This window comes from Passer montanus, unplaced genomic scaffold (genome assembly GCF_014805655.1).
Source record: "Passer montanus isolate IOZ18808 unplaced genomic scaffold, ASM1480565v1 scaffold27, whole genome shotgun sequence".
In the NCBI taxonomy this organism is placed as follows: domain Eukaryota; kingdom Metazoa; phylum Chordata; class Aves; order Passeriformes; family Passeridae; genus Passer; species Passer montanus.
In genome coordinates this window covers 8,256,193-8,281,513 of record NW_024367372.1, presented here as the reverse complement: position 1 = coordinate 8,281,513, position 25,321 = coordinate 8,256,193, and the positions used below count along the sequence as shown (strand labels likewise).

General features: G+C 40.0%; 1 long non-coding RNA gene across 3 annotated transcripts in view; it reads left to right on the top strand.

Moving 5' to 3' along the window:
* The first annotated feature begins 2,052 nt into the window (after positions 1–2,052).
* Positions 2,053–25,321, top strand: part of LOC120503864 — a 35,176-nt gene continuing 11,907 nt past the window's right edge. Inside the window, exons 1-2 of one of the 3 annotated variants that reach the window (XR_005627866.1) lie at positions 2,053–3,719; positions 4,255–4,549. This is a non-coding gene — a long non-coding RNA (uncharacterized LOC120503864). Of the gene's footprint in view, positions 3,720–3,739; positions 4,550–25,321 lie in introns of those variants that run through there. The other 2 variants (XR_005627867.1, XR_005627865.1) reach the window with 2 other exon arrangements.

Below are 25,321 nucleotides of genomic sequence, written 5' to 3'. Positions count from 1 at the left end.
TGTTAAAATTACTGTATCTTTTACATGCAACACTGCATTTAAAAATCTAATTCACTTCTCAAATCACAGATTCTGGAAAGGTGTGGCATGCAAGGAATAAAATGATGGTCTTCATAGCATTAAGCTGTGGTTGAGAGGATGACAAGCTGTTTCATCTGCTTTCAGTGGCTGGACCATGCTGTGGCAGCAGCTGGGTCAGCAGGGGAGGAGGTTTCCCGTGTCACTTGGTGGCCTCTGCACTGTGCTGTGGAAGGCACCTGCTGCTGACAGACACTGCAGAAGCAGCCTGAGCACACAAAGAGCAAGGCTGGTGCACCTCTGCTTCCAGCTGTCTGGTCTTCCCTGCTCCTGGCTTGCAGGGAGAATTCCCCAGAGATTTTTCTGCTTCAAATTCTCAAATGTCTGACAGTCTGTGGCCCCATCTCCCAAGCCTCCAGGGCCTCTGCTGTGATTCAGGGCAAAGGAGGGTAATTGCCCAGCACAATAAGGAGCCCATCCACCCTGAGTGGCCTCTGTCCCTCCACACAGGTATCCACTCCAGAACAAGGGACTGGTTCCTTGGCCTCAGCAACGACGTCGTGCTTGCTGCAGCACTCATTTGCATTTTTCAAATACCACCTTTCCACTTGGCCCTTACCTACACTCTGGACTAGAACATATTGACAGAAGTGTCTTTTTTCTTCCCGTTTGTCTCCCTGGGGACTTTCTCTCACTACAGGTCCTGGCAATAGAGCCTAAGATCAGAAATGGGCTCTGCCCAACCCGGTGCCATGCTTGTTTCACCTCCTGTTACTTGGTGCCCAAGGTGCTGCAGTAGGGATCCTGTCTGGATCAAGGGCTTTACCATGGAGAGTGCTGCCAGGTGTTGATGGGACACCAGTCGTACCATTCCCTCAGGGAATGAGGGCTGACTCAGTCCTAGCTTGCTCTGGTGCTTAGGCTCACAGGACACCTATTTTCTCAGAGGATAATGCTACTATTGAAAAGATAAAGGTGAGAAGAGAAAAGACACATAAAAAAATGGAATAGGAATAGAACATATGCATTAGTCAGCCTTTTCAATGAATAATAAAAAGCATTTTTATGAGATTAAATTCAAGTCTTGTGTAAGTGAAAGAGGGATACTGTACTTGCTTTCTGTAAGATACTGAATTTTATCTAAGCAGCCTTGCATTCTGTAAAAGAAAACACTAAAAAGTTGCACAAATGTTGACATCTCCAAACCTACCTCTCCTAAATTTTTTTAATAATCTGATAGCTCCTTCTTACACACTAGTTTGCTTTCATTTTGAAATCACCTGTTGTTAACTTGCTTTCTTTCTATGGTTGTTTTGTTTTATTGTTTTGCCCTTCAAACTGCCCTACCCTAAAACTTCTAGATATTTTCGCCACTACAAAGAATTTCAACACTGTTTGGTATTCTGCCTTGTAAAAATAAAGTACAAAGCAAAGCACATAAAAATATTAATACTTTGTTGTCACACTTTTTGAAGTGTATTGGGGATAAAAACAGGCACCGGCATGAATGTAAAGGAGTAATAGTGGAAACATAAAACAACAACAACTTATCATGCTAAAGGAAATCTTTCTTTACTATGTGTTTGGTGAAATCCATTAATATAGACTTAATAATTCCTTTGCAAGAATTTGTGAAATCTCTCCACCTCTCTTTGTTCCCTTAGTCTAAATGTTCCTGTATTTCTCTGGATGTGGTACTTGGGGGATAAAGAATTCCCAGTATACGCTCATATCAATAAACATATTGGATGAACTGAATATATTCTGTAATCTGCTTCATACAGCAGCTCTGCTAGCAGGATCTCGTGGTTTCCTGAGCTCTGAAGATACATGAAGCATCTGGCTTTGCTAAGAAAATGAGGCTAAACTGTAGATCTTTCTTTATAAAGCATGAAAGCAGTGTGGTGCAGTTAAGCTACTGTCAGAAAAGTAACTCTCTTTAAAGCATGAAAGCAGTGTGGTGCAGTTAAGTAACTCTCTTCCTTAAGATAACCTGTCCCTTTTCACAAAGACCTGGTGTTTGCCACTTAGATAGGGCTTACTAGATACAGGGCGGAGTTTTTCAAGGGGAGAATTAGATAATTCTGCTCTGTGACTGCAAGCTAAGGTAGTTCTCAGGGCCTTGCCCTTTAACTTATCCTATCACTATAACTGAATAAAGAGCTGACCTAGCTCAGATCTTTGACAGTAATCGTGCGTGAGCAGTTTGGCCAAGATCTAGTGTTGTACTTTCTGCCAGGTCACAGGGAGAGAAACCTTGAGGTCTTTTCATTTCTTACATCTTACCTGTGCAACAGCAAGACAGCTTAGTCAGTGCTGAACAAATGCCATGATCTGACTAAGGATTTATACACCACAAGGGAAATGTCCTCTTTCAGACACTGTGATTTTCTGGGCAGTTCTTTTAGACTCTAGAGCCACAGAAGTCAGTGGAAGCCCTGCCACAAATTGCAGGGTCCATCCCCTTGGTATCAACCTTGAAGAAATCCTCTGTGTTGCTCCTACTGGGCCATCAGTAAAGGCACTCTAGGAGAAACCCCTTTGAGCCAGCTCCAGTTACTCAGTTATCCCATCTCTTTCATAGACCAAAACTAAATGGCCTCTTTGCCGCTTCGCTCTTCCATGGAACTTAAATGTATCAGTTAAAGCAATTATAAAGTTTTGTCAGAGATATCCCGTTTGTATCAAAAACATGTCAAAGACACCTAGGCAATTCCTCTGCATGGTGTGTCTGGTTTAGAGTCCACCCTTTCAGCCAGACAAGTGTCTGCTCTGAATCTCAACATGATAAAGAGGTCAGGAATAAGCAATAGTTACTGTTACTGCAGGGACACAGCTTAAGTGGCTATGTGTTCAACTAGAAACTCACATAAGATCAGAGCAAATGACATGAAGCTGTGTCAGAGGAGGTTTAGATTGGATATTAGGAAGAAGTTCTTCACCCAGAGGGTGATTGGGCTCCGGAGCAGGATCCCCAGAAGAGTGGTCATAGCACCAGCCTGACAGAGTTCAAGAAGCATTTGGACAAGTTTCTCAGGGACGTGGTGGGATTCTGTTCAGGGCCAGGAGTTGGACTTTGATGATCCCTGTGGTCCCTTCCTATTCAGGATATTCTGTTTCTGTGATAACCGTGGGACTTTGTTGTCATTTTAACATATCGCAGATGATTTCTGCTTTTCAGAAGGCGGCTGCACCACCCTGATTCACCCACCTGGTTGGGTTCCTCGTGGCTACCAGCCCCACTGGCCCAGGCACCCCGAGCAGGGTGGCAGAGGGGCATTGCTGTCAGTGTGAGGTCAGGCTGCTCTCCTGAGTCCTGCCAGTGCAGCACAGGCTGGGGGAGCATCCCAGCTCCTCCCTGCTGCCCTGCTGAGGGCTTCTTCCTTGCAAAGCTTCCCTGCAGGGCAGATAAGGACGTCCGGGTAGGGTGACAGATTCCAGGAGGAGGAGAGGGGAGGTGGGGGAGACCATCCCCTCTCTCTGCTGATGCTGCTGCTGCTGGAGCTGTGCTGGAACCGGAGCCGTCGATGTGGCTCCCCAGAGTTAGTTGCTCGGCAACCAGAATCAATTAATATGCTTTGCAGAAAGTGCAGGGAAAGCCCGAGCTGCTGTCAGCGAGCAGGCAGGAGGCTGAGGGTGACTCAGGATCCCACTCCTGCCTGACACCCATTTGGTCCCACCCCATCTTCTCCAAACACTCTGTTAGCCACTGTTCTTTTCCCCTTTCTCCTTCCCTAGGGTATTTAATGTGTGCGTCCCCAAATTCTTCAGGCAAAGTACCTCGTTGCTCAAGAAGCCTCCTGCTTCAAGGCTTTTGCTTTTAGAGTCTGATTTGTATTTTTTTATTATTTTCAGATTTTCTTCAACACTTTTCTAGAAATTCTAATATTCATGTTCTTTGGGAAGGGGAAGGGATAGCTGGTTTTTGTCAGATGGTTTTAAAGATACCTGAGGATGAAAAGGGGTTTTTGGTAGTATACAGTTGAGCAGCAGAAATGAAAATGCATCATGTGTAAATTGGGAAAGTTTTTGCCTCTTCCTTTGTTACAAATGATCAGCACTGCATATATGAGACCAAAGAGATAGTACTGATTGTTGTGAAACACCTAGATAATAGAGTAAATGAGGGGGTGTTGCGGGATTTTTATATCTTGTCCTTTTCAGTGTAGTAATTTCAGGGCTTTGGTAAGGTATTATTTTCTTCTTTTCTTTCTTTCTTTTTGATTTTCTTTGGAGTCCCTCTGATGACACCGTGAATCTGGGAATGAAGAACTTCTTAGAGCTGATTGGAAATGGCATTGCGGAGCTGAAACTTAACTGGAGGAAATACATCTCCTGAAGAAGAAAATATAATGCACTGTAAGGATCTGTCTTCTGGTGAAAAATTCAAGCCTAGAGAAAACTTGTCCGCTTTGTTAGGAAGAATGGGTTGGACAATTTTCTTCAGTTCCAAAGGATATCTGAATGCCATGCTGAGCTTAATCTCTGCAGCATGCTCTGTGCTTCTCATCTCTTCCTGATGCACTGCATGGTAAGGCCTTTTTCCTTTATTTTAATAATAAATATCTGATGTGGTGAGAGGTATAAAAAATAGCAATAGTGAAATGAAAATTGAAAAAAATGTAGAAACGTAACAAAAGAATGTTTGCTTGCATGGTTGTTTTCAGGAGCAAGTGTCCTGATTACTGCAGCAGCTTTGTAAGATCATTTCTGTCTTTCTCCCTTGCTTTGTGACAGTGTGTGTGTGTGTGTGTGTGTTTCTGCACACCTGTGCTGTCATTTGCACTTGGACTGGAACATCTGCAGCTGCACTGTACATATTTCCATGCTAAAGAGGATGTTTAGGAATTCGCTTTGACATTTCTCTCTCTTTTTCCCTCCCTCCATTCCCCTCCTCCTGCCTCCTCCTTCTCTTGCTCTGTCTGTTTCTCTGGGGTGATGGTTCTATACCTTCCCCGCACCTCAGTCATGCACTGACCACTAGAAGGCAAAAATGGGAGGTAAAAGAAATCCTATATCAATGCAAGAATGAGTAATATTATTTTAGTAAATGAAAGTAACAGAAAGGTTTTGAATGTCTGCAGTACTGGCAGGTACAAAGGATTTATTCTGTTTTGTTTCCATGGGAAACAACCACCAAGTGCAGACTTGGATGCTGTGTTTTAGAAACAGTGGGAGACAGATCCTCTTACACATGTCAGAAAGCTGAAAATGTGAATTATTATCCAGGTCATAAAAGAAACAAATCCCGTATGGGATGTTCTCACATCAAATAACTTTTGCTGTGTATTAGAGGAGTGCTGAGAATTACTAGAAATACCTTCAGTGGGCATTGCCAGATATTTTTTGTTAATAGCTGTAATGTGGTTTTGTCTTCCTGGGTGAAGGGTGCTAGGGGAGTGCAAGGAGATGTAACTACCTGACTTACAAATACTTAGGGTCGTTGTCAAGAAATTGCCTGGCAATCAGGTATTGCACAATTAATAAACTGGGATGGAAGAGCAGTTTTATTTTCCAGGAAGACTGGTTTATTTGGGTCTTTGTTTTAGAAATCAGGGTAGAACTAAAAGGTGATATAGCGGTGATGTGAAACATATATTTTCTTATGCATTCTGGTTGATCACCGAGTTTGGAAAGTTGAGTGGTTCTTGAGTAAACTGTGGTAAGGCCCTGCCTCCACTCTGAGGACAACCCCTTGGAAATCTGACTGCTTTTGATAGGGCTGCAAAAAGATCAGGAGCAGGTTTGTGTGGCAGCTGTCGTGGACTGTGCAGCCGGGTATGGAGAGGACAGGTTCCTGGCAGCAGGTTTTCAGGATGGGAAGGATAAATAAAGCCAAATCACAAAAGCCAGGCCACAGCAGGACTCATGAACAAGAATCAGAGCTTAAATACAATTCAAAAGATGTAATTTTGTCATAGTTTCCAATAAATCTCCTCCTTGTATGATGGAGGACTCCATAAGACAGTTTTTAAAGAAAGAATGGTAATGCAACTTCTTCAAATCATTGCAGCAGGAGGACGCACAGATGAAAAAACACATTGTAGTGTGACAATATTTCAACAGGGTTCAGAGGAATCAGCCTTGACTTTAGGAGTAAAGGTTCAAATCACATATACTTGTGCATTGAAGCAGAAATTTTGTGTATTTTGCTATCTAAAATGTGTGACTAGTGTAAGAACCAATAAGCAAAACTAAGGAAGAACACAACCCACAAATGTCATCTTCCCTGTCAGAAAGAATCTCTTACTTGCAGAACTCATCCCCTCAACTCTCTGTGTGAACAAGGACTGCATCCTAAATTCAAGTTGACCATTGCAAACCTCTCCTTACATCAGCAGCTCTATTTCAACCAGGGGAACAACTTGCATGAATGTTTTTGTTAACCCCAGCTGGAAGCTAAACACTGCAGGACTGCTTGCTCACTCCCCCCTGGTGGGACAGGAGAGAGAACCAGAAAAGTACAAGTGAGAAAACTCCTGGGTGAGACAAAGACTGTTTAGTAGGTAAAGCAAAGTCCACACACATTCAAGCAAAACAAAACAAGGAATTCATGCGCCACTTCCCATGGTTCAGTCATCTCTGGGAGACCCAGGCTCCATTGTGTGTAATGGCTACTTGGGAAGACAAATGCCATAATTTTGAACATTCCTTCTCCCCTTTTCCTTTGCCTTTCCCCTGTTTTATATGCTGTTTTACGTGTTTTATGACACCATATAGTACAGAATATCCCTTGGGTCCGTTGGGGCCATCTTTACCAGCTGTGTTCCCTCCCAGTTCCTTGTGCAGCCCCAGCCCAATCTCTGGTGGGGTGAGATGAGGGGCACCAAAGGCCTTGGCACTGTGGAAGCTCTGCTCAGCAAGAGATAAAACATCTCTATATTGTGAGTATGCTTCTAGCACCAAACATAGCCTCTTACTAATTACTAGAAAGAAAACTATCTCTCTTCCAGCTCAACCCAGCACATTATTCCTTATTCTACACCACTTACATCGTGCTCAGCTATCACACTATCCAATACATCCTCATTAATCAACCCCCCTTCCCATCTTTATATATAACACGCAGATATCACTGCCTTAGTCTATGGACCACCCTTGTAAAATATCCAGAAATGTCCACAAAAATCTCTGTTGAGTTCATTTAGTCCATGACTTTGGGCTCCATCTCTTACTGTGGTCACTCAGAATGGGAGAGGTCAAAACTAGCACAGTGAGTAAGAACTACTCATGTGGATAAATTCTAAAAGGTTTTGTAAGACCAGCCTCTTTGGTTGTCATGGCAGCAGATTTATTAGGTTTCAGGCATAATTTGGATTTTCCCTCTAAACAAAATGATTTTTCTTTTTACCTATGCAAATCTTTTGCCTTGTAATTAGAGCAAGAAAAATAGGTTAATTACATTTTTAAAGATCATGCAACTGTATAGATACATTGTTAGAGAAAAACTATCAGAGTATGCAAAAATTTACCTTTATTAGTGGTCTCCAAAATGAAGTAAAGTGTATTCTGATTGGAAACATTCATTGCCTTATTATTTTTCTGACAATATTAACATTGCTACTGGGTATTGTCAGTTCTTCCAGGAACCCATCCTGGGTTCATTTGAAACATCACTGATATTACAAAATACTCTCTATTATTAGGTTCAAGGATACTTACCCAGCTTTTTACTACATTAAATATGTTCATTTTTTAGTTAATGCATGATGTTCAGCTCTTTAGTTGATCCAGGAACATTTATCTTTACAGTGTAGAAACATAATATGAAATCATAATTATAGTAAACTTCCTAAAGAATATAGATATATATTGAAATAGGGAGGATAAAATCATCTGGGTTTCATTTCTCTGTGCAATTTTGCGTGCTTATAAATGTCTATATTATTAGGATATATATTGCATAACAAGCAATATTTAATTAATTATAATTTGTAAAGAACAGTTCTGTTTTACATAGGATTTTTTTCCACAAGGTTATGCATTATGGTAGGAAGAAAAATATTTTAAAAACAAGCATAGCAGCTTAATATGTATTCAGTACACTAATGCAGTAATGGATTCATTTGTTTATATTATCCCTGTAATATACATTGTGAAAATAGTGGGCTCTTTTCTAAAGAGTGTGTATTTTGAGAGAGAAGGGTTTACATGATACCGGGTGTTCATTTTCTTTAGCATACATTACTGCCCATGATTTGCTGTGACTTAAGACACTTCAGTGGCATTTTAAATGATTTTAAAACTTGCACAACAGCTGCATTTGGCTTTCTCTGTCAATTCTAAAGCAAGTACAATTAGTAATTTCCTTTTCTTTTAAGATGTTTAGAATAAAGGTTCGATGCTGAGAACACCTGTATTTCATTTCAGTCTGTTGAACTATTTCTTTAGAAAAATAGTATGAATTAAACCTTGAACCATCTGCATTGTCAGGGAAGTTATACTGAGCAGTGGAAATATTTTCCACACCTGCAGCAACTATTTCCAGTCAAGAAAAATATGGCACATAAGCAGTACCTCTATTCCTGAATGCCTTGAGCTGTCTTGGTTTAAGATCCAGCAGAAACCTGATTTTTGAAAGGCCTGCAAAAAACCCAAAACAAATTCCAAATGAAACGTAAAGTTTTGTAGTTTAAATGTAAATGTCCATAGAAAGAATATTTTTTGGTCAAGTAATTTCTATAGATCAACATCTGTGTTTTATATAAACCAGGATCAAAAATTGAATTTTTTTAAAAATGAGAAGTTCTAAAAATCAATATGTTGGGAAATACTGATGTCAACATGACACAATATTTCATTTTGACATTTTTAATCAGACTATCATTTGCTACAAGAAATTGTGCTGATATTTATTTATCTGTTTTTCCCAGTGAAGTTTTGCAACATCGGTTTGTTTTTTCTTTTAACAGGAAAGTGTTATTGTTGTGATTTTTTTCACTAGATCTTTTATACCTGTCCCAGTATTTATTGTCTCTCACAAGTCATTCCTTTAACTAGAAGCTTTCTGAAGGGTCATCTTTAGCACTCATATTGCCTAGCCCCATATTACTGACATGAGCAGCAGTTCTCACGAGGCCTATGGTAGAACATAATCTCTGGTGGCAATTCCCTCCTTTAATTCTTGTGTCTTCAAAAAAAGCAGGCCTCTATTTTTCCCTGTTTTACAGATATCAGAAGTAGTGCTTTTTACTACAAAAGCCTTCAAGAGGCCTTCAAAAGGCATGCAGGAAAAGTAGAATTAATCTAGTATTAATATCCTTATTAAATAGATAAGGAAGGGAGCAACAAAGAAACTGCCCAAAGCTATACTGGCAAGGGAAGAGTTCGGAATTGAACCCAAATGTCCTTATTCTCAGTTCATCACTGTCCCTGCAAGGTTGGTCTTCATTTTGTTCATTTCTTTGCTTAATGGCTTATATTTGGACTTTTAAGTTAATATTAGCTGAAGTATCAAATGTGAAAGGGAATTACTGATGCATACTTCCTTTCCAGTCTGACACAGTTGTTCCTAAAAATTCTTTTTTCTCTCCTGAGCCATTCTGTTTGAATGTAACCATTAATTATGTAATTGCTTTGCTACACAGGGGAAGTAGATCCTATATCAAACAGAAAGTTACTAAATATAGATATCCTAAACCTGCCATACAGGTTCTGGGGGATGGACATGTGTACCTGTTTATGCTGTCAGGTTTAGGGACAGGGACAGCTGTGGGGCTATGCAATGGTTTTGAAGGTTTTTGATAAATTAATCAAATTTCAACACAGAAAAAAAATCCAGTTAAAAAGACTGTGGATGTCTAGAATCCACACAGGTCATTATTAATCCTGCACTTGTGGGAAAAAGACGTGAAAGAGAGAATATGATACCTAAGAGTGATTATTATTATTAACCCTGGTATGCCTCCTCTGTCCAAGGTAATCTTTCAGTTTTGTATCCTCTTTATGAGAAATGAAAAGATGGTTTGCATGGAAAGAACTCAGTTGCTAAAATTATATCTAAAGTTGGGGGAGAAATAATCTGACTTGTCATCTTAATACAAACTCAGAAAAATTTTCTACATGTCAAGAAGGAAAAATAGCTTTTTGCAAATATGCCAGAGTTTTGGAATGAGTTCCGCAGAAGAATATCCCAGAAATCTGCTTCACATCAGTCTATTTGTGCAGCTCCAGGTGTTAAATGCCTCTGGATGCTGACAAGTACAAGACTTGCCCAATTACCAAGTGACATATTAATGTAGAAGAATATGAAAGTCTGATTAAAAACAGTACTTTACTGGAAATCTCATCTCACTTTGGTTTTATTCCTGCAAAGTCTTAAGAAGAGAATGTAAAATGGACCTTACTGCACCAAGTATAATCTTTTATTTTTTTCTGACATAAACTTTTTACAGGTTTATAATGGAAAAATGTTGGAAAGGAATGCTTTTGTCAATACATACTCCACAGTAGTAAGGAATTACATAACTTGCTTCAAAATAATGTTCTCCAGTGCACACAGCTCAGCAGCCAGGAGGATCACCTGCACTCTAATTTCATCCACAGTGATGGTGCAGAGGGTCATCTTCAGCCTACCTCAGCCTTCCATACTAAACTAGACTTAATGTTACCTGTAAATATCATAAAAGAAGTTCTGAAAGTCTTTTCTAGCTAAGCTGGCAAATTTTGCCATGGAACCTAGGATATTAGAGTACATAAAGGTATTTAAGTTCAAGCACATGCAGGTGCTTAAGAACTTAACATATCACATTTATTTTTTAAGCCAGAGGCAGTAAGGTATTGAAATACTTTTGAGGATCTGACCATGGGGTTTATAATATTTGTTTATTTTCCACATCATTAGGAGTCAGGAAAGTAAATCTAATTATTGTAGTTGGGTAATTACTGACACTTGACAGGCAAAGTGGTTTTTATTTGGCTGAGAAATATTGGAGAGCAACTGAAGTCCATCAACATAAATAATGGAAAATAAATAATTAATTTAATTCATTGTAAGAGCCTCAGAGGATATTAATGCAATCCATATTTTTAACTTCTGAATTCTGAAAATTTGTGATTTTGCATTTTATGCATATGTCTTCAGATACTGAAAAGCAACACTTTCTCCTCCATGTGAAACAGTGATAGATTTGATGAGAAAAATTAGGACTTTATTGGGACACATCCCAAAACTTCTCAATACTGTCTGCAAAGTGCATTTTTACTGAACTGTGTTAAGAATACCAGAAACTTTCCTTTAAGACAATCCTAATATTTGAAAACAAAACCATGTAACTTTTTTGAATGGTAAATCTCATGAAAAGGCTCTCTAAGACCTGTGTGTTGAAATTCCTTTCTTTACTTTGGATTTAAAAAAAACATTGGGTAAAAGGTTTTGTGTTCAGGTGTTCACAGTAAATGTAACTTTTCACTGAATACAGAAGCACTACAAAATACTTTGCAGAGGAAGTAGGATTTCAGAAAGGCTTTTAAAGAATTCTTGAAAGTGGCTCTTAATGATGACCACAATGGGCCTTAGGATAGTATTGTTTCTGTGCTGCTGAACACAGTACTTGTCCTCTGTATGTATTAATGAAATCTAGAGAACAAACCTTTCTATAAGGAAGATTTTCAGTCATGTCATACCCATTTGGTTTGGGGTCCTGTGACCTCATTCCATAGCAAATGGAAAGTTGCACCAAAATGCTCTGAAGCCTGGCACAGCTGGATGAGTTCTGAAAACACTGCTGTGGAAATGTATGGCAATCTACACTGTACCTGCTCCTCTGGTGCCATTCTGAGGTGTTGTTGGCTCAGCATAAAGGTGGTAACCTTTGCATCTTTGACATTACCTAATGCCAGCATGTTTTAATGTCTCATTTCACTGGGACCACCCTGACTGAATAACGTGATGTACCTCATTGCATGGTTTTAGTACATGAGCACTTCAGAGGGGATTGAGGAAGGGCTGGTCTATTACTTCTGTTCCTAATTATTATGCCACAAATTCTGCCTCTCTTCATGTGCTTTCAAAAGGAATTTTAAGGGATCACTGTTGTCTTTCAGGTTAGTTGATGGCCCCACCCTGAAAACCATGCAATGGATGTTTAGTGCTGAAGGGTCCTGAGTATCTGCTCCATTCCTCACTGAATTTTAGTAAGCTAGTAAAAAACCACAAATCACATCTAATGTTTCAAAAGGGGAGATAGATCAAAAGCATCACTAAAAAAAACCCCAAAATGACCATAAGCAATGTGTAATGGTACAGAGAGAATCCTACAATGGTTTTGCTGAATCTATCTCCAAATCCATTTCTGACCTCTCATCTGGCTTTACTGTCAGGAACACTCATGTTCCTTACCTCACAAACTCTTCCAACATACAGCACCTCACATGGAGGTGCAGCATCTCCCTGCAGAAGTCAAGTTGCGTGTGAAGAGAGAAACAGCCTTTCTGAATCCCTCCAGGTCAAGCATGTGAATAGCACAGTGTGAATACGATGCAAACAGACAGGATCAATAAGCAATTTCCTTCATAAAACAGAGACCTTCAGTTAAAATCAGTTAAAAATTTTTGCCAAGTTACAGCACATGAATTACTGTATATCTAAAGAATCTGGCATCCTCTCCTCCTTGCCCACATGTCTCTAGCAGATGTTTGTACAGATTCATCTTGCCTTGTTGTTTTTTGTGTTTATTCCAGTCCGTGTGGACATACATAGTTAAACCCCATGACAGTGCATCTGGCTACATCCATCCATTGCACGTGGATATAAACCAGGATTCTCATCCCTTCAGTCTCATCCCTTCCACATGTCTCTCCTGTGAGGGGTCACACCTGTGGGATCTCACCAGGGACCTGATCTCCCAGTCCCCTGTGGCTTACAGACAGCCCCCAGCCCTCAGTAATACTGCTAAGACCAGATTCCTCAGCTGCATAAATGATGTGTGCACAAATCACATCTCTCATGCAATTAAAAAGCCAGCCAGCATGGCCTCATGGGCCATGGCTATGTGCTACTTTGTCTCTGTGTACTCTGTCAGTATGATCTTGTGGGCCATATCCATCACAGACCCTCCCTGCTCCTCAATGCAAAACCCAAGCTCTGTGCTCAGAATTCAGTTTTCACTCATATGATGACTACTACTCTGTTATAAAACGATCCCATTGAGATGAGCTGAGATGCTTTGGGTAGCTGTTTGGGTAGGGAAATCACAACCAGGTAGGACTCTTCCACTTCAGCTGCTTGCTTTGCTTTAGGCTTTGGGTGTGAAACACAGTACTTTGCACATGAACACGTCCGTGTCCTCAGTGCTGGGGTGAGAGCTGCCATCCTACTTGTGATTGTCACAGCTGCTGTGAATTGAACAGGAGCCAGGATAGAGCACTTAAGAAAGTCCCACAGCCCCAGTTCCCACAAACACAAGAGGTTGGGCCAAAGCTGCTATCTGCTTCACACTTCTTTTTCTCTTGGTCTGGAGGTATAAAGTCCCATCCTCTTTGATTTTACAAGATGTAAAGATGCTGATCCTCCTGGAAATCAGGTTACCATCACTGTGGGAGACAGCTTCCAGATCTGTTTGTCAGGACTACTGAACCTTGCTTGTGTGTCCCAAGGTGAGGATTAATCTGTTAATGTTTGTAAAAAGCTATGTAAATGATCTGTATCATGCTGACAGGTCAAGTACTGCATTGCTCACTGGCTGCTCTTCCTGACAGCTTAAGATACATGCCAAACAAAGCCTACTCTTTCAGACTGTGTTCGCTGATGTAGTTTGACTGGCTTAACCCTCTCAGGATTTGGACTTACTGCTGCTAGCCTACTGATTGGGTGATAAAGCACAAGTATGCAAAGCTGGTGCTTTTCACATAGCCTAGAATTCAATACAGACATTGATTCATGCTCGCACAGGACCATGGGCTCAAAGAACACCTCCTGGATCTGTTACAGTACATGTGCAGTCCAGGTCCTGAAGGACAGTGGAAAGCAGTGAGCCAAGCAGAGCTCAGAGCTGTCCTTGGCTGTGGGCAGGAGGCAGCAGCAGAAGCTGCTTTTGTGAGCCACTGGCAGGATTTAGCCCTCCTGCACCTACCTGCAGGAGCTGCAGAAGCTCAGAACAGCCGCAAGGCTCAGCAAAAGCTCACCTGAGAATGTGGATCCTACCAAGAAGAAGGTGTGCTTGAAATTTGGGAACCTTTTTGTTTTGTGCTTATCACATAGATTGCAGCTAATATCAGTTATTGAGATCAGGGTCTGACAGGGGTAGATATTAAAGAAATGATAAGCGAAACAGCCTCTTCTAGAGAATTAAATTCTAAGTGAATGCAATTCCCATAACTAATGCTGCAAGCACACAGAATGCCAAAAAGATAGTACCTAATTTCACTGTCTGCTTGACTACATACTTGGTCCCAGTTATTAGAATTACATGTGGAACTTTATGTTGATTTTTGGTATTAATGATTAATACTTTCATTTTCTTTAAAGCCTTTTGCGGAGAGGATCACTTGCAGAAGATGATCTTTACAGATGTCTCTGGGTCTAGCTGTACTTTTCCTTGACTACCAAAGCTAGAAAGCCGTGCTGCAGCATGATGCAGGGGCTATTCTCATTATAAACTGTTACTAAACAAGATTAGGATTGACAAAAGAATGGGAGTTTCTGTGAATCTTCATGGTTGCATGGTCTTCTTTCAGGTTACTGGAAGTGATAACTTACTAGTTGGCTCATTTTCAGGGACTAACACAGGGCTGTAGAGTCTATACATACTCTAGCAATTTGGGTGACCAGGTTACTAAAAAGTATTTTTTTTTTCTCCCACTGTTGCTCATCTGGGCAACTTTTGATTTCAAAGCCTAATCCAGTACCTGATGGTCAGTGAGAATTGTGCCACTGGTTTCTTCCACAGCTGGATCAAATCACTAACTTGTTTCATCTTCACCACTGGTGCAAGTTGCTGTGGTAGACAATACAAATCTACCTTGGCTTTGCACTTTGTTTCTTTATCTGGAACTTTCCATTCCTTTCCTCTTTCAGATATTTATCTGCCACATACTTGGGGCTTCAGCAAATGTTCAGGGCATATCTCTGTGTCTCTGCACAATGCCTTTGCACACACATCTCCACTGGTATGTGAATTGCTGCTCCACAGCTGGGTATCTCCATGATTTAACACACCTCTTGTTTTGTTTCTCTCAAGCAGCCTGTTTGTCAGCTGCAAAACTCCATGAGAATAATTGATAATGAAAGGAACTGATTTCTTCTTTCTCCTTGTAAAATGATAGCACAACTCCATTTTAGGTCTTTGTTTACACTTGCACTAAGCAATGTGCATAAATATACCCAGCTGGCATTGATCTAGCTGGATTAAGCAGTAGGCAGGGGAGAGGTGGTAAGGCTTGGGCTTCAGAGTGCACCTCAAGGGGGTAGCAGGACTGTAGCTGTGGTTTCACGTAGCTATTCCTCAAGGGGGTCCAGACCTTTTATTTTCTAGGAGACTTCTGTTCTCACCTGGCTAGGTGGCAGCTACCTCGGGCACAGTTGTGTGTGCAGCAGTCCTGTCACTGTAGCAGAGAATTAGCTGATGTCAATTATAAATGACTGCAAGCTGGAAAAGTTGGAACAGAATGAATTTATGAGCCTTGTTTGGGAAATTTCAAATATCTTGTTTACTGTGCTGTTAAAAAAAAAGGTAAAATGTTAAAAAAACAATGAAGACCAATCATCTTCCTTTGATGTGATGCCTAGTGATATTCTAGTGTTTACAGTTTTGACAGCAAAATGACACAAGAAAAAATAATCAAATTTAGCATTTACAATAAGTCAGGAATGAGAAAACAGAAGGAAGACAGCAGAGATTTGTGCTAACAGAGGGATTATGGCATTCAAGAAAGAGCAATGTGCCATCTATATAGCACAGTCATTTTTGTAAATCTCTGTTTTCCTTCTTGGCAATTACCACCTGGCAACAGTGAGGAAGAGGCAGCCCATACACTGCTTTGACAAGATGGCAATCATGTTCTTTAATAAAATGTTTAGCAGCTCTGCACAGCATTGTCTCAGCAGCATATGACTGGGGAGAGAGTGCTAATATGAAGGGAGGGCAAAGACACAGTTTCTCAGAGCCAGAATTGTTCATGCTGACCAGCTTCCCAACTGCAAAGGGTGTCCCTGTGTTCATGAAGGCACCCTTAGAACCCCAGAGGCCCTGACTCCTCAGTCCCCACTTGGTGCTCTGGCCACTCAAACATCCTTCCTGCAACAGGCAACAGCATCCACCAAAACTGTAATTGCAAGTGCAATGTAGAAGAGTTTGTTCTTAACTGGTTGTGCAGTGTACAGAAGGTGGCACGTGTTGGCTAAGCATGGTGTACGTGCAGTACAGAATTCCCATGAGAAAGCTCTTCTGTTCTTAAATATTAGCAAATATCTGCATGTGGTGAAGTGCTGTGGAGTTGTAAGTCATGCACATTTTCTCCTCAGTAATGTTTACTTTAGCCCCAGGGACACTGCAGAGTGTAGCTGTGACCAGAATGGATGACTTCATAGAGGAGGGAACTTACCCAGCCTCACTGACAGATTTTTATGAAGGGTTTCCCAAAGCCAGCCTGCAGCAGTGCATCACTACAGATATGCTTCTGACATTTGTAGTTCAAGAAGCAGCAGTACTAAAAGTAAAACACTGCCAGTAGTTTCCATTAAAAGCCTGATTCTTGAATTATTTTTGGGGGTTTCAGTGTAGCTACGAGCTGTATGACCCTAAGCTTTCTCTTGGAAGGACTCAACCAGCCTGCATCTGTCTTCCTTTGCACCCCTGCCAAACAGTGCTGCAAGCTCCAGAGAAGCAAGGGCTGGAGAAAGGAACCAGAATTGGGGAGCAACTGAAAGAAAGAGACACATGAACTCAAGGAAAAAGACTCAGGAGTCCTTTGAATGTTTACTTTCAGAAATAAGAAAAAAAAAATTCTCCTGACAAAACATTAGCTTCCAAAAAAATTGACAAAGTTAATTTATTATCCATAAAATAGATTATCCTTTTGGAAAATTACCTGGAGTCTGTCTTATCCATGCAGAATAGATTACCCAATATTCCTATGGCTTCTGCCATAGGTCCTAGTTTGATTACAGGCATGAAATGTAGGTAAGTGTAATTATGATACAGGCAGATTTATGTGTCCCCAGGCAGGTTTTAAAATAACAACAAGAGTATAAATATTGGATCTATGGAAAGGAAATGTCCATTATTAAAATCAGTCCACAAGCTGGTACTATGAAAGGCTTTCTTCTTCAATACTGCTGTCAGCCCCGCTGAGATTTTAAATTGGAGTTTGTCTAGTGTAACTCTCATGCTCTATTTAAAAAGCAAAGCCAGAAACATTAAACTTTTGTATCAGGTCTTTAAAGTACAGGAAAGCTAATATAATTGCTGCATTAATGTAAAGTTATGAGCTTTTAGGCTTCCCAGTTTTTGGCAAAGAAGAGTTGTGTCTCTTGATTCATGGAATAAGATATTTCCCAGTATAAATTTGCCATATTCTTTCTCTTCAGAAAAAAATCTTCACGCCTTCCTCTCCTCTGGACCATTTGGCATGGCTGTGTGGTTTGTAACTGCCTGTGCTTCACTCCAGGGCTGGCGGCACTTCAGTCAGCAGTCACTATGCTGAGTTTCTGTGTGATTTCTGTGTGCTTGACATCTGGAGTTCTAAGGAAATGAGAAGGAGAGTTCAAATCTCAGAAAGGCTAACAGAGATGCAGAGCCAGGTCTGTGGTCTGGCTGAGGCAATGCCCATGCCAAACTCAACAGAAAAGTCACTGGGTGAAAAGAACTGTCTCCCTTTGGACCCATGGCATGCACAACATGCCTTCTGGTGTCAGCTTAAAAGAGAGTGGTTTAGAGAGTGATACAAAATCCTGGTGAGGAGCACAAGGGTTGGATATGCCAGCTGTGTCAGTGAAGTTTGGCTGGACTGACAGGACAAGCAAAGTAGGACTTAGCTTAAGTTCTTAAGCTAGACAGGTTTGTGTGAAAGCAATTAACCAGTTGGGAATTCTTTGGAGAAAAATTACTTCAAAGAGATAAATCTTTGGTAGGTTGTTTTTGTGTCAGGAGGAAATAGAGAGGAATTTTGTTTGTTTTTATGAGTTGTGTTAATTTATTTTCATTCATCATTGGTATTAATTAACACTGGATTGACAAGACAATGCCATTATTAAGGCTTTATTAATAATCTTTAGTAAAGTAGTTAGTATATTAACAAAAAGAAACCTGCATATTTAATTTGGTGGTTTTTTGTGCCCCTCCTTGGAGTCTCTAGAGTCACAGATCAATTGCTAGTGTTTAGTGACCTTCTGCCCAAGAGTGTAGGGCCTATGGGTGGGCCTTTTTCTATGGCTGACACTTGTACAGTGCATAATCTAAGATGACACTGAACCTTTCAGCCTTATAGAAAAAATATTCTCAGCACAATGGATTGTTCTTGAATGTTTTCTGCAGTGTACTGTGTTACATGCCCAAACATTTTTTTTTTCATCTTGAGTGTATGTCTAACATTTACTCTCTGCTCTTTTTGTTGCATGGGTTTGATTGTAGCCAACAGCAAAGGTCAAAAGACATTTTACTGTTTCTATTTCTATGTTTCTGTTAAGCTGAATTAAATTGTTGGTGCTGCAAAGTGACTTCTTAAAAAGCTTATGCTGCAATTCTTCAACCAGCATAAACTGAAGATGAGCTGCATCAGTTTAAACCACAGGGTGCAGAGACAGAATGTGGTCCAAAAAACAGGGTGCTGATCTGGAAACCAAGAAAAAGGGTTTGGTTCTCTGGAACAGTGGGCAGCTTCATGAATTTAAATAGAATTTTTCATCTTCCTCTGGCTCAGGTTTTCTGAATGGGTGGTAGAGTGACACTGTATTTTTAAAGCACTTTGCACATTCAATTTTTCAGTCATGTAGTCTTTTTTCTTTCACGTCTAACATTCATCAGTATGGCTGCCTGATTAATCAACATTACAGATAGGTCTTAAAATCATAATATCTGGAAATGCTGTGGTACCCTGGAATAGGTTAATTATGTTTACCCATGTATGTGAGTATTCCTTAGAAGGTGCCATTTCTCTGTCCAGCTTTGGAGCAGCACTGACTTTTGTCCATCAAGAAGCCTTCCATTTCTTTCCTACATGGTGAAGAAAATCCAACCATTCTCTTAGACTATGAATTATTTTGATCAGCATTTTCAGGTTAACCTGAATTAATATTCAGTTCAGCCTTCAAACAGCCTTTGAAGAAGTTTGGCCGAAGTGGTTGGGTTTTTAAATCTTAGATTTTTTTCTATTTGTTAGAATTTCTTCAAATGTCATGAACTGAAAACATCTGAATATCTCTGCTATTATTAGTGTTCACTTCCCAGCTTTGTTTCCTGAGGAAAGTCCTTTTTCTCACCAGAGCTGAAGAACAGGGCTGCCATTTCCCATGGGTTTTAGATGGTCTGTGACCATAAGATTTTTATTCCACTATTATGGTCAGTTCTCCAAATCAGCTCATCCCAGCACTCCTTGATGCCACCTTAGAGCATGAAAGGGAAAGAAATCTCCCTAGAGGATCACGCCACCTTAGAGCATGAAAGGGAAAGAAATGGATCAAAATCTCCCTAGAGGATCATCTGACTTTAAAAATACAGGTAAAGCCAAATGGATACTTCACAAATGTAAGCAAAGTGTCTTAATGGAGAAAACATCAATCCTATATGCATGGTATGACAGAAGCTAGAATAAAACCCACATCTGTGTGAACATGCAGAACATGGGGGACAACAATGCATAACACATAAACACTATGTTTTGAAAACAAAGTTTAAAGAAACATTATCCAATCTACTGTTTCCAGGAAAGTTGCTATTTATTTACTTATCACACCAGTTCAGTGGGACTCAGTGCTCTCCCTATGTGTTATAAGGCTTCTGGGACCTACACACAATCATTTCCAATGACCAGTTTTGCATAATTCAGATACTATGAATATTTTATTTATTGTTAGCAGCCTCTTTATTGCAAGCAATATTTTTTATGAATCCATTACATGTTTAAAAAAAATACAGGATTAAACTTGGCTCTCTGTTCTGGGGTCTTAAATCCCGATTAGATTTCTTTTTGGCAGTAATTTTACTCAAGGATTTGTGAACGGAGTATGACTTGGTGTCCATTGAAGAAAAATGTGGCAAAATATACATTCTTTTCTTGAAATCTTTGTGAAGAATCACCAATACGCTAGTGAATTCTCTAATACAAAAAGTCAGTGAAATTTGTGGCTATGTTCTTGGTCTTACTCACATTTTATATGGTCACTGTTTTGAATTACTAGCACTACATTAGAGTATGTCAAGATGCATCATATAAACAGATACAATTTACCATGACCTTGAGGCAACATGATGTGTACGTTGCATTACATTAGCTATCAAAGTATGTCCCTTATATAGTACAGTGCCCACTGCAGACAGAGATTTGGGTTGTTAGGCATTCTGTACAGTTGGGAGACATATGCAAATAATCTCTCCAGATCTGTGGCCGCATAAATTGTATCTTTTTAAAGAGAATAAGAGCAAGCGATAAGAAAAAAAGAACTGAATCCAAGAGACTGTGCTCCGTAGGCAAGGTGAAATCTTTTGCTACCCCATGGAAACCTCGGCACCTCAGGAAGCACACAACCATGAGGGTGACCAAGAAGGGGAACAGGTTGCGCAGTAGGCAAGGTGAAATCTTTTGCTACCCCATGGCACCTCAGGAAGCACATAACCATGAGGGTGACCAAGCAGGGGAACAGGTTGCGCAGAGAGGTTGTGGAGTGTCCATCTTTGATACTGAAAAACTCTCTGAACATGGTCCTGGCCAACTGGCTGTAGGTGATCCTGCCTGACCAGGGGGTTGGACCAGGTGACCTGCAGAGGTCCCTTCCAGCCTCAGCCTGTGATACCCACAACACCCAACAGCTGCTATAGCAATGCACCAGTGCTCAGGGATTAGGAAAACCAGCTCTTCCCATGCTATTTTATTCACTGCCTGTCCCAATGGCCTTGCCAGAGCATTTTTGGGTTAATTGTGACCTTTTCCCTCCCAAATCCCAGTTCTCTGCTCTGCCACAGAGCTCTACCGCAAGATCTGAAGGAGAGATGTGTCACCTTGCCCTTGTATTTTCCCAAATGTGTTACTCCTGGCACAACCAGCTTGTTTTCCCGGGAGCAGGGGACTGCACAACTCAAGCCACCATCTCTTTTCCATGCCATGCTCACTCAGAGCATGAGCCAGAGGGGCAGCTGCTCCCATGGATCAAGGCCCTGACTCTCCCAGCTGTGCCAGGTTTGTGCAAATCGACCTTCAGCAACCCACTTCAACCTTCTGTTCTTCCTCCCTCCCTTTCTTATACTTCATACTGTTGTAATTTTGCAAGCTGCTTGGGCTAGGTATCATTCTCACTATCTGTGTCTGGTTTCGAGCCCAGACGTCAGCAGGGGTTGCTGCATGCTGCTGCAATATAAATGACTAATGATGATGATAAAAGGTGTGGGAGTTGGTTGCCTGGAGTGTTACCCTACTTTGACAACTTTGGTTTAGAAACCAGCTTCTTCCTCAAATTATCTGCTATTTTATCTTATTACATCTAATAATTTACAAGTGGCAAGGGATTTTTGGCTGCCTCCATTTTGGAGTGGTCATCCCAAGGCTTTGAAAGAGGCTTTAACATTTTCAGAGTTTGGATGGTGTGGCTATGACAGTGCCAATAACCTTCAGTATGAGTTGCAGGGTATTGAAACCTTTAAAACTCAGCTGCAAATGCATCCTAAAAGAGGCATTCAATAGGGAAGTGCTCTGTTTTTAAATTTGGACTGATACAGGTAATAATTACATACAAAACAGTATGTGAAAAGAACATTATCAAGGTTGCACAGCTCAGCACTTGAAGCTAAGAAATGCTGTAAGCGCAATTGTCTCTACTCCATTAATTTGCCACCTTGCACAGGTGCATCAGTCACAGACTATTTTTGCACAGGATTTGAGTCTCACTTGGTGCCCATAATAAATGACTCAGTTTGTGAGTTCAATACTTGATTTTCTTTTCCAGGCACAGTTCAGACTCTGCTGTGAAGGCTAAATTATTTCCCACTGGGGCATTCCAGGGTGTTCCACCGTGCGGGTTCTTGCCACGTGCAAACACTGACTAATTTCCATTTATAGCATCTTAATAGCAATTCTGAGTATCATTGCTCCTTGGTACAGCTGATAACCTAGGGCTAAAAAAGAGCAAGATTACAAGTATCCATAACTGGGTGTCTAATGTGAATTTTTCAGAGGACCTGGCATCACATCCTGCAGCTCCTATTACCTCACCCTACACTGCTGGCCAGTAGTTGCCACTTTCAGGTAGTCCAACCCCCAGAAACACAGACCAGGGGAACAGGTTTGAAAAGCACTGTGTGAGCAGCTTGTCCCATTCCTCAGAGCAGCGTCTCAGACTTACAGACAAAAGATTGCTGTTCCTCTTCTCAGATTCTCCTGACACCTCTGAATTCTGACACAAAAAAAAAAAAATTGAAACATTCTACAAGAAAAAGCTTTATTTTTCTCCTCTTCTTTGGCAAATGTGTGGTGCTCTGACTGAAGCTGTAATTCAGTGCTTTCTAAAGCCTACCTGATAATTCATGAACAGATGGAGACTGAACTCTTTCTGGATCACCTTTAATTGTGGCATTTTTGGGTGGACTTTGTAAATTAATGACAAAAACCCCAAAGAATTTATTTTTAAAAGCAAAATGAAAACCTTCTGCTGTTCAGATTTTCTTATGGAAAACTGTCAATGTCATTTCAACCTACTGGAGTGCTGCAAGGATGCACTGGGCTAGGAGAGTAATTAAACAGGAAAAGAAATTACAAGATAAGTAATTTCCTTTACAAAACACATCACTTAAAAATAAACATCTTTTCAGACACACAAAACCTTCTTCAGCACTTATATCATACCATCTCAGTTACAGTAAAATTGAAAATACAGTCCTTGCTTCAAAGTGAAGATATTTGAGTATTTCACAGAAACAGTTGTCAGGTTTTTATATAGATTAAAAAATTAGTTTACAAGTATCATTCCTATAAACAGCAAAATTAGGTGACTTTTTAAAAATATATATTTTTCCTGAGGCAAATGGCTGGTAAGTATGATTTCAAACCAAACAGTTATAATTTTAAAATTATATTTAAAAAAAAAAACCAAAAAAAAACCCCAAAACAAACAAAAAAAAACCCACCCAAAAACAAACAGTAAAAAACCAAACCAAAACAAAACAAAAAAAACCAACCCTGAACATAATTCTCCTAAATCAGAAAGTGTAGTTGGTTAGATTTATTTGCAGTGTCCCTCAAAGTACCCATAATTAATAATTAATTTTGGAAAAAAAGATATAGATGGAAGTAACAGTGTTTTACCTACACACTAAAAGATCTTTCCTAGAGAAACTCTGCTTCTATATCCCTCAGGCTCCTGAATGCTCTTCTGGTGCACATTTGTTTTGTAAGGAGGGGGTCACATCTGAGTTAAAGGTAGTTTGATCCATTACAGGCCAAATTATCTTCTGGCCTTGGCTGAACTTGGAGATATTATATAGCAACAAATTAATATAAATTTATGTCACTTTTCCTTCTCTTAATATTTCTTAAATGCCTTTGAAGCAGCTCAGTTTCCATTCCAACATGCAGTGGTGAGGGCAGATCTTCAAATTGCTTATGACAGAGGTTATGTGCCTTCTGGCAGATAACGGAGACCTGTCTTTCTCTGAGACTTGGATATTGCATTTTTTCCTTGTACAGGGCTCCAATGTATTTTTACTCCTAAAAGACAAGCCTGGAGATGCCCTTGAAATAGAAAAATAGTGAAATTATAGTGATACTTTAGCATCTCATTCTTTCACAAAGCTTTCTCAGCTAATACTACACATTTATCTGGGGAAAAAATTTGCAAATTTGAGGAGTTCTACAGATTTATTTGTTGGTTTGTTTATTTATTTTTTATATCTGAATTTTTCAGCATTGAAATGTGCTCATGATAGACTTTTATTGCTCTGCTTTTTTAACCTCAGGAAAGATGGGCAAAAGACTGGAAGAGAGAGCTCTGGCTTCAAACTTCAAATCTTTATCATAATTTCTGGTGTGTGGTAGGGAGAAGTGTTAGTTTCTTTTTTTCTTTGTTTTCTTTTTTTCTTTTTTTCTTTTTTCTTTTTTCTTTCTTTTTGTTTTCATCTTTGAATGAAAAGTGTCCTTTCTGCCAACCTTGATATGTGTAAATGACAAAATCTTTGGAGTAAGCACAGTACAGCTTCAGCTCGCAGGCTGGACATTAATACCTGAAGCCCAGAAAGGTTTTGCCATCTGCTGCTTAAAACTCCTTCATATTAACAGAAAAAAACAGAGAGAAAGGCAAGAAAAATAACCAAAAGCATGGAATAGCCTCTGTACAAGGATACCACCAGACAGACTGGGATTTGTCAGTCTTGAAAAAAGATGGCTACAGAGATACGGTAATAGACTTACAACATTCTAGGTGGCCTAAAGAATAAAAGCCAATTACTCATTTTGTCCCAAATTGCCTAATGAGGAGTGAAAAACAAATTCAAATAATAAGTGGAAAATTTTTTAGAAGTCCCTTAATTATCTTTTGACATCATTGCTAGAGGACACTGTAGTGACAAGTTCACTGAAGGTTGCAAAATATCAAAACAGGAAGAAAACAATATTGGGTACCAAAGTCAAAGAATAAGATGCTACTAAAAATAGCTGCATCCATGCACTAATTTAACTACTGACTACTCCTGGAATAAAGTTGTTCCTTGCTTTTAATTTATTCAACCAATTTTTCCATTTATTCAGCTTAAAGGCTTTCTTGTTGCCTTTTAATGTGAAAGGCAGCCCATGAACTCTGATTTCAGCAAATGTGAGAGAGTGTTGTCACTAACTTCCAACAAGCCAGGATTTAATTTTCCTCTATGTGAGCAACAAACAGAAGCAAAATTTGGACCATCTGACTTTTTCTAATAAAACTGAGCAATACTTGCACAAGTATTACTGTGGAAATCTAAAGGTCTGAAAAGAAATAATGAGTATTTAAAAGGAGGAAAATGGCAAGAGTGTGCTACAGTGCTACTGAGAGTTAAATGCTTCTGCTCCTGAGCATTAGCACTGAGCACCAAGCAAAGTGCTGTGTATCAGGAAGATGGGTGGTGAACACAAAATAGGCCAGTCTAAACCAAACAGAAGCACACTGAATTTTCACCACTCTTCAGGTTGT